We start from the raw sequence: 9,947 nt of genomic DNA, 5'->3' as shown, positions 1-9,947 counted from the left end.
AAGGTCTTATGTCCAGAATATGCAAAGAACTCTAGGGACTTGATAACAAGAGAGAAAAGTGCAAAAAATTTAACAAATTTTTCACCAAAGAAGATAAACAAATGGCAAATAACCTATGAAAAGATACTCAACAGCATTAGTCATTTTGGATATGCAAATTAAAACTCTATGAGATACCACTAAACATCCATTAGAATGACTAAAATTAAAGAGTCTGACATGTATTGGTGATAATGTGGAGTAACTTAAATTTTTTTTTTAATCCTCACCTGAGGACATTTTTCCATTTTTTGTTCAGATAGAGTGGGAGGGAGAGAGAGAGAGAGAGACATCGACGTGAGAGAGACACATCGAGTGGTTGCCACCCACACAACACAACCAGGGCCGGGGACAAACTGCAACCGAGGCATGTGCCCTTAGTGGGAACTGAACCTGGGTCTCTCTGGACCGCAGGCTGATGCTCTGACCTCTGAGCCAAACCGGCCAGGGCTTAAATTCTTTTAAACTGTATATTGAATTTACATTCCTGGAATACACCCCACTTAATCACGGTGTATAATCCTTTTCATATGTTGTTGGACTGGGTATGCAAACATTGTTGAGGAATTTTATATCTATTTTAAAGGAATAGCCCGGCCAGTGTGGCTCAGTGGCTGAGCGTTAACCCATGCACCAAGAGGTCACCAGTTCAATTCCCGGTCAGGACACATGCCCAGGTTGTGGGCCCAATCCCCAGTGGAGGGCATGCTGGAGGTGGCCAATCAATGTTCTCTCTCATCGATGTTTGTATCTCTCTCTCACTTTCCCTTTCTCTCTCTCAAATCAATAAAGAAAAATATTTAACAAAAAAATAAAAAGATATTAATACATATTTTTCTTTTCTTAGAATGTTTTTATATAGCTTAGTGTCAATGTAATTTATGCCTCATGGGATGAGCTAGAAGTTTTATCTTCCATTGTTTGAAAGAGCTTGAGAAGGGTGTGTTTCAATTCTTCTTTAAAGGTTTGGTAGAATTCACCAGTGAAGCCATTTTGTCCTGGGCACGTCTTTGTTGGGAGTTTTTGAATCCTGATTCAATCCCTTTGTTATAGGTCAGTTCAGCTTTTCTGTTTCTTCATAATTCATTCTTAGATTGTTTGTTTCTAAGAATTTATCTGTTTCATCTAGGTTATTGAATGTGTTGGTCTACAATTGTTTATAGTACACTCTTATAATCCTTTATATTTCTGTAAAATAGGTAGTATTTTCACATCCACTTCTGATTTTAGTCATTTGAATCTTTTCTCTTTTTTCACAATTAAGATACCTAAAGGCTTGCCAATTTTGTGGCTCAGTGGATTGAGCGTTGTCCCATGGACTGAAAGGTCCTGGTTCGATTCCCGGTCAGGGCACATGCCTGTCTTTCAGGCTCAATCCCCAGTAGGGGTCATGTAGGAGTCAGCCAATAGATGTTTCTCTCTCACATCGATGTTTCTATCTCTTTCTCCCTTCCTCTCCCTTACATTGATTGATTTTTGTATGTTGAAACATTCTTGCATTCTAGGAATAAATGCCACCTGATAATGTCGTTTTTCCACTGTGTTATTGGATTCAATTTACTAATATTTTGTTGACAATTTTTGCATCAATATTTATCAAGGCTATTGGTCGGTAGGTTTCTTTTCTTGTGGTAACTTTGTATGGTATAGTTTAGGGATCAGGGTAATTCTAATCTGTTAGAATAGGTTTGAAAGTGTTTCACCCTCTTCAATTTTTTTGAAGAATGTGAAGAGGATGGGTATTAATTCTGCTTTATATGTTTGGAAGAATTTTTCAGTGAAATCATCTGGTTCTGAGACTTCCTTTGTTGGAACAAATTTTTCTTTGTTTTTGATGTTTTTTTTGTTAATCATCGCCTGAGGATATTTTTCCATTGATTTTTAGATAGAATAGAAGGGAGGGAGAGAGAAAGGAGAGAGAGAGAGAGAGAGAGAGAGAGAGAGAGAGAGAGAGAGAGAGAGAAACATCAAAGTGAGATAGACACATTAATTGGTTGCCTCCCATACAATCCCAACCGGGACCAGGGATCAAACCTGCAACCCTTTGGTCCATGGGCCATCACTGCTGAGAAAAAGTGGCCAAGGCTGTTTTTTGTTTTGTTTTGTTTTTTAATACCGTGATCGGAATTCGAACTGGTGACCTCTTAGTGCAGGTGTCGACGCTCAACCACTGAGCCACACCAGCCAGGCTTGACTAGGGCTGTTTTAATCATTTATTTAATCTCCTCATTAATTACAGATTTGTTTAGTTTTTTTTTTTGTATTATTCAGTCTTGATGGGTTATACATTTCTAGGAATTTATTCATTTTTTCTAGGTAATCTTATTAGTTGGCATATAATTTTTCATAGTATTTTCTTATGGTTTATTTTTGTGGCAGCAGTTGTAATGTCCCTTTATTCATTTATAATTTTAGTTATTTAAATCTTTTCTCATTTTTTTCTTAGTTGATCAAGCTAAAAGTTTGTCAAATTTTTAATCTATTAAAAAGAGCCAACTCTTGCTCAGCCAGTGTGTCTCAGTGGATTGAGCATCATCTCATGGACCAAGAGGTCCCGGTTCGATTCCCATTCAGGGCATATGCCCAGGTTACAGGCTCGATTCCCAGTAGGGTGCGTTCAGGAGGCAACCGATTGATGTTTCTCTCTCACATTGATGTTTCTCTGTCTGTTTCTCCCTTCCTCTCTCTCTAAACAATCAATAATAAAAATATATTAAAAAATAAAAAAAAGAGCCAACTCTTAGTTTTGTTGATTTTTTTTTCTAGTCCCTATTTTGTTTATCTCCGCTCTAATTTTTGTTATTTATTCCTTCCTGATAACTTTGAGTTTACTTCATTATTCCTTTTTCTAGTTCCTTGAAATATAAAGTTAATGTTATTTTGATAATTTTCTTCTTTTTAAATGTAAGCATTACCTCTATAAACTTTCCTTGTAGTACTGCTTTCACCATATACCATAAGTTTTGGTCTGTTATGTTTTAGTTTTCATTTGTCTGAAGATATTTTCTAATTTCACTTGTAATTACTTCTTTGTTCCATTGGTTGTTGAAGAGTAAGTTGTGTAATTTTCATATATTTGTAAATTTTCCTGTTTTCCTTCTACTGTTGATTTGTAGTTTCATGCTATTTTGGTTTGAAAAGTCCTTTGCGTGATTTTAATTTTATTAAATTTGTTAAGACTTGTTTCGTGGACTAATATGTGATCTATTCTTGAGAATATACTTTGTGAGCTTGAAGAAATGTGTATTCTGCTGTTGGGCTGAGTGTTCTGTATATATCTATTAGGATCAATTGATCTACAGTATTGATCAAATCCTCTGTTTTCTTATTAATATTCTGTCTTGTTTTGTACATTACTAAAAGTATTGAAGTCATCTAATATTATTGTATGCTATCTATTTCTTCCTTCAATTCTGTCATGTTTGCTTCATATATCTGGGAGACCTGATGTTTGCTGCATATATATTTATAATTGCTATATATTCTTGATTAAATGATCTTTTTATGATTATATGATGTCTTTCTTTGTCTCTTGTGCCAGTTATTTACTTAAACTCTCTTTTGCTTGATATAATTATGGCCACCCCTGATCTCTTTTGGTTACCTTTTGCATGGAATATCTTTTTCCATTGTTTCACTTTTATGCTATGCTTGTCCTTAGATCCAAAGATAGTCACTCATAGATAAAATATAGTTGAATTTTAATTTTTTATCCATTCAGCCAATCTTTGTATTTTCATTGAAAAGTTTAATTTATTTTTATTTAATTACTGATAGGATAAACATACTGTTGCCTTTAAAAAATTGTTTTCTGTATATCGTATATCTATTTTTTCCTTTTTCTTTTAAACTGTGTTCCTTTGTGTTAGTTGATTTTTTGAAGTAACATGCTTTGATTCTCTTTTCATTTCCTCTTGTGTATCATCCATAGATAGTTTTTTTGTGTGGTTACCATAAAATATTTTAAAGCTATCTTAAAATATATCAAAACTGATAACAACACTTTTATAGTAGTTCCCTTGTATGTAAGGAGTAACCTTTCTCTTGCTGCTTTTAAGATTCTCTCATTGCCGATGATTTTTTGACAGTTTTGCCATGACTTATCTTGCTGTGAGTCTCTTTAGATTTATCCTACTTTTATTTCATTGACCTTCTTTAATTTGTAGGTTCACTTCTTTCTTCAAATTTGGTCAAATTTTGAATATTTCAGCCATGATATCTTAAAAAAATTTTTTTTGTTGATTTTTAGAGAGAGGAAAGGAGAGAAAGATAGAAACATCAATGAGAGAGAACATTGATTGTCTGCCTCCTGCATGCCTCCACCTGGGGATTGAGCCCATAGCCTGGGCATGTGCTCTGACTGGGAACTAAACCAGTGACCTCTTGGTGCATGGGTCAACGCTCAACCACTGAGCCACACCAACTGGGCAGCCATGATATCTTTATATAGGCTCTCTGGCCCTTTCATTCTTCTAGGATTCTATAATACATAATATTGGTTCATGTGCTAGCAGGTATCGCATAAGACCCTTAGGCTCTTTTTACTTTTCTTCTTTTTATCCTCCTCTGACTTGATAATTTCAAATGATTGCTTTTCATGTTTGCTGATTCTTCTTTCTGATTGGTCTTTTTGTCATACATTTCTCTTGAATTGTTCAATTCAGTTATTGTATTCTTGAGCTCCAGAATTTCTATCTCCTTATTAATATTCTAATTTTTTTTATGCATTGTACTATGATTCTGTTTAGTTGACTATATGTCTCTTTTGTAGCTCTTGCAGCATCTTTTGTTTTGTAGGGGAGAGTGCAAACGCAGTCCCCCACTACCACAAATTATGCAGTCGAGTTTCCCACATTTGGGGAAATCACAGGGATCAGCACACCCGGAGTGCAATGGATAAGCCTCATCCTGGTAAAACCACCTTCATGATCATGATATCTCCCCTGCCAGGTAAGTGTTCTTTCAGCATCTTTAAGAAGGTTATTTTGAATTCTTTATTATGTAATTAACAGATTTCCATTTCAGTACTTTCAGTTTTTGGAGATTTATTTTGTTCCTTTGGTTGAATCAGGTTTACTAATTTCTTTGTATGTCTTCTGATCTTTTGGTGATAGGCATTTGAAAAAATAGCCACGTCTCTCAGTCTTTATGGGCTTACTTCATACAAATTTCTGGAATCTAACCAACATACTTTTAAACAACTGAGTCAACGTGAAATAACAAGGAAATTATAAAATGCCTTGATGTAAATAAAAACACAAACAAAACATACCAAAACTCATGAGATTTAGTAAAAGCAGTGCTAAAAGATAAATTTATATTTAGCTGTAAATCCTTACAATATGTTTGAAGGGATAAACACCATAACATTTTACCTTAAAGAACTAGAAAAATGAAGAACAAACTAAACCCAAATCTAATAGGAATGACAGAAAAAAATGAAATAATAAAGATCACAGTGGAGATAAATGCTATATTTAATAAAAACTAGAGGAAGTCAGCCTTTATATAGTTTGAAGACAAAAGAGCCGACTCAAATTACTAAAATTGGAAATGAAAATAAGAACATTACTACTGATTATAAATAAAAAGGATGGCAAAGAATACTCTAAACAATTGTAGACCGACACATTCAATAACCTAGATAAAATGGGTACAGTACTAAAACCACACAAGCTAACAAGAATGAATCATGAAGAAGTAGAAAATCTGAATAGAAACATAACTAGTAAGGAGATTTAGTAATCAAAAACCTAATCAAAAACCTCCCAATAAAGAAAAGCCATGGACAAGGTATTTTCTTTGGTGAGTTCAACCTAACATTTAAAGAATGAATACCATTCATTGTCAAACTTTTTAAAACATCGAGGAGGAAAGAATACTTCAAATTTTTCTATGGGGTCAGCATTGCCCTGATGCAAAGCCAGACAAAGACACAAAGAATAAAAAACACCCCAAACAGACCAGTGCCCCTCATGAATCTTCATGCAAAACTCCTCAACAAAGTACTAGAAAACTGAATTTAGCAGCATATGAAAGGGATTATGAACATGACCAAGTGGGATTTATATCTGGAATGAAAAAATGGTTCAACATAAAAATCAATTAATATAGTATTATTATATTGACAGAATGAAGGAAAAAAGCCCATAATCATCTTGATTCAGAAAATGTATTTGACAAAATTTACCACCCGTTCATGACAATAACACTAAAGAAACTAGGGATGGGAGAAAACTGTCTTAACATAATAATGACCATACATGAAATCCCATAGCCAACATCATATTCAATATTGAAAGTCTGAAAATCTTTTCACCTAAGGAATAGGATGAAGATGCCTGCTTTGCCACTTCTATTACATAGTACTAGAAGTTCATTCCAGAGCAATTAGTCGAGAAAATAACAAAAAGCATCTGTTTTGGAAAGGAAGAAGAATAATTATCTCTTGTTGTATGTTGCATGATTTTGTGTAGAAATCCCCAATGATTAAAACAATTAAAACTAATATAAACAAATTCAGCAAAGTTGCAAGGTACAAAATCAAAACACAAATATCAGTTGCATTTCTTACACTAGCAATAAGCAATCCAAGAATGAAATGAACAATAGGATTCTGTTTGTAATATAACAAAAAAAGAATAAAATACTTATTAATAAACTCAACCTAGAAGCCAAAATACTTTTATACTGAATACTACAATAAAATCTGAAATAAATTAAAACCATAAACAGGTGGAAATACATCCACTGTTCATTCATTGGAAGAATGAATGTTATTAAGATGACAATACTACCCAAACCAATTTTTATAGTCAATAAAATCCTCATCAAAATCCCAGCAATATTTTTTTTCTCAGAAATAGAAAAACATCCTAAAATTTATATAGCATCTCAAAGGACTTTATTTATTTACTTTTATTTTTTTATTTATTTTTTATCCTCACCCGAGGACATTTTTGCATTCATCTTCAGACTGAACGAGAGGGAGAGAGGGAGGAAGACAGAGAGAGAAACATCGATGTGAGAGAGACACATTGACTGGTTGCCACCCACATGACCCCAACCGGGGCTGGGAACAAACTGCAACCGAGGTACGTGCCCTTAGCGGGAACCGAACCCGGGACTCTCTGGTCCGCAGGTCGACATTCTAACCACTGAGCAAAACTGGCTAGGGCTCAAAGGACTTTAAATAGTAGAATGGTGGTTGCCAAGTATTGGAGAAAGGGATAGAATGGAGGAGTGTTACTGTTTAATGGGAATGGTATTTCAGTTGGGAAAGATGAATAGTTTGGAATGGATGGTGGTGGTGGTTGCACATGTGAATGTACATAAAACATGAAGGGGGGATGCTTTGTGACATTGGACTTGGCAAAGTTTTCTTAGATATGACACCAAAAACACAATCAATAAAAGAAAAAGTAAATAAATTGAATTTCATCAAAATTAAAAACTTTTGTGCATCAAAGAGCACTACAAGAAAGTGAAAAGACAATCCACAGAGTAGGAGAAAACATTTGCAAATTACATATCTGATAAGAGATTAATATCTAGAGTATATGAAGCCCCACAATTCAACAACCAAAAAACAAAGCGTTCAATTTAAAAAATGGGCAATGGACTTCAATAGACATTTTTCTAGAGAAAGTATATAAATGGCAATAAGCCCATGAAATCATTCTTATCATCACTTATCATTAGTGAAATAGAAATTAAAACCACAAGTAGATGCCACTTTACACTTATTAGGATGGCTATTATTAAAAACAACAAAACGCAGAAATAATAAATGTGAGAGAAGATGCAAAATTGGAATCCTTGTGCATTGCTGGTGCCAACCTCTGTGGAAAACAGCTTGGTGGTTCCTCCAAAATTAAAACATCAAACCACCACACAGCTCTTCTGGGCCCAGACGTAGATACAAAACAACTGGAGTTAGGAACCTGAACAGATAATATGTACACCAATATTTATAACAGCCTTATTCACAATAGCCAAAATGTGCAACGATCCCAATGTGCACTGATGAATGAATGGATAATAAACAAAATGTAACATATGCATACAGAATATTATTTAGCCTTAGAAAAGAATGAAATTCTGGTATATAGTACAACCTGGATGGACCTTGAAAAGGTAATGTTAAGTCAAATAAATCAGACACAACAGGACATATATGGTATGATTCCACTTACGTGAGGTGCCTAGAATAGTCAAATTCAGAGACAAAAATCCCCTTCACTGGAACTATTGGGGAAGAGTAATCTTTTGGTGCTTGTATTGCCAAGCTGGTAAAACATAATTTTGGAGATGCTTTTGTTAATCTTTGCCACCATTTGGATTATGCTTGGTTGAAAATGAAGCCAACACTGAACATAGCAAAACTGAGAGACAGTTTCCAGATGACATCATTTTAGTACTTGGATTTTCAGGTAAGTGAGCTTGTAACCCCTTTTAAAGCCACTTTGAATTATCTGTCACATTCAACAGAAATAGTCCAAACAAATACAGTAAGCTGTGGGAAATCACTGTAACTCACATTGAAGATAATTATGCTAAAACATACCCTTATTTTTTTATTTTTTATCCTCACCCGAGGACATCTTTCCATTTTTGTTCAGATAGAGTGGGAGGGAGAGAGAGGGAGAGAAACGTCAAAGTGAAAGGGATACATTGAGTAGCTGCCTCCTGCACGACCCCAACCGGGGCCGGGAATGAATCACAACCAAGGTACGTGCCCTTGACCAGAATCGAACCCACGACTCATTGGTCTGTTGGTAGATGCTCTAACTGCTGAGCCAAACCGTCCAGGGCAAACATACCCTTATTAAAGGTTCTACACATGGAAATGGTTTTACGTAGCAGAATCTTGTGGTGGTGTAGAGAATGCATGAGATGAAAAAGCGGGAATATTTCCAATTCATAGGCACTTAACAAATCTCTAATGCCCCCAAGTTTGGTATCCTGGATATAAGTTCTCTTTGGAAAGAACTGGAATGGTAGATGGTGTAGGAAGTTCTAGGTATAGCAAATGAGACCAAAATTTTTCAATTAATTGATCCTAGAAGAGAAAATCAGATTAAATTCACCAAATATGTATTTAATGTCTAGTATGGTCTTGATGTTGTACCTGATAGAAAACAAAGCCTGATAGAAAAGAAAGAGAAGCAAAAGGCTACTTTGCATTAGAGTGTACTAAGTTGAAAAATAAATGTATGCACAAAGTCCAAATATAACCTATTGTTATTCACTCATTTTGGAGGGAGACTGCAAGAAAGACTTCATTCACAGAGAAGATGATATCTGAGCTGTATTTTTTTGGGGGGGGGCGATTGAGCCCTGAAATCTTTCCAAATTCTTCCAAAAAACATGTATCTTTAGTATAGACCAGTCATTTTGTGCTACAGTTGAGTCTGATGTTCTATTACCCCTGATTTAAATGTCATGAACTTGCCTAAGTTCATTGATCATAATGTGACTTTGGCAAGTGATGAGGCAGTTACCACACTGAATTCAAAATAGATAACACCCTCTGATTCTCTTTCACTCCCAAAATATTTAAGCCCATTTTTCTCAGTTTATTCTACTAAACATAACATTAAATGACAAAATGCAATCTCTTAGACAAATTTTCATTGCCTAATTAACATCCAATTAACAATGGGAACTGTCCACTCTCCTTGGAAGAACTAGTTGAATATAGTAAAAGTAATAAAGGCAGGCCCACAATTATTTATGATATTCCCCGGGGGTACTAAAGCATCTGTCACATATCTGTTCTCGCGATGACGAAGGGGACAAAGGTGCCATGATACTTTCATGGTAAGGTTAGGTTATGTAAGTGAATCTGTGAATCAGTTGTTTTTCCTACTAATGCTGATCTCCCTATAGTTATCTTTTTCTTGGAA

The 9,947-nt window shown here is 34.9% G+C and overlaps 1 non-coding gene across 1 annotated transcript; it reads right to left on the bottom strand.

Annotated features, from left to right (window-relative positions):
• Positions 1-4,833: 4,833 nt before the first annotated feature.
• On the bottom strand, positions 4,834-4,997 carry LOC118636808. Its single transcript, XR_004960785.1, has one exon. It is a non-coding gene; the product is annotated as a U1 spliceosomal RNA (small nuclear RNA).
• Between the last annotated feature and the right edge of the window lie 4,950 nt (positions 4,998-9,947).

The sequence above is a fragment of the Molossus molossus genome, unplaced genomic scaffold, assembly GCF_014108415.1.
Source record: "Molossus molossus isolate mMolMol1 unplaced genomic scaffold, mMolMol1.p scaffold_m16_p_2, whole genome shotgun sequence".
Classification (NCBI taxonomy): domain Eukaryota; kingdom Metazoa; phylum Chordata; class Mammalia; order Chiroptera; family Molossidae; genus Molossus; species Molossus molossus.
This window is presented reverse-complemented; position numbering and strand designations above follow the sequence as displayed.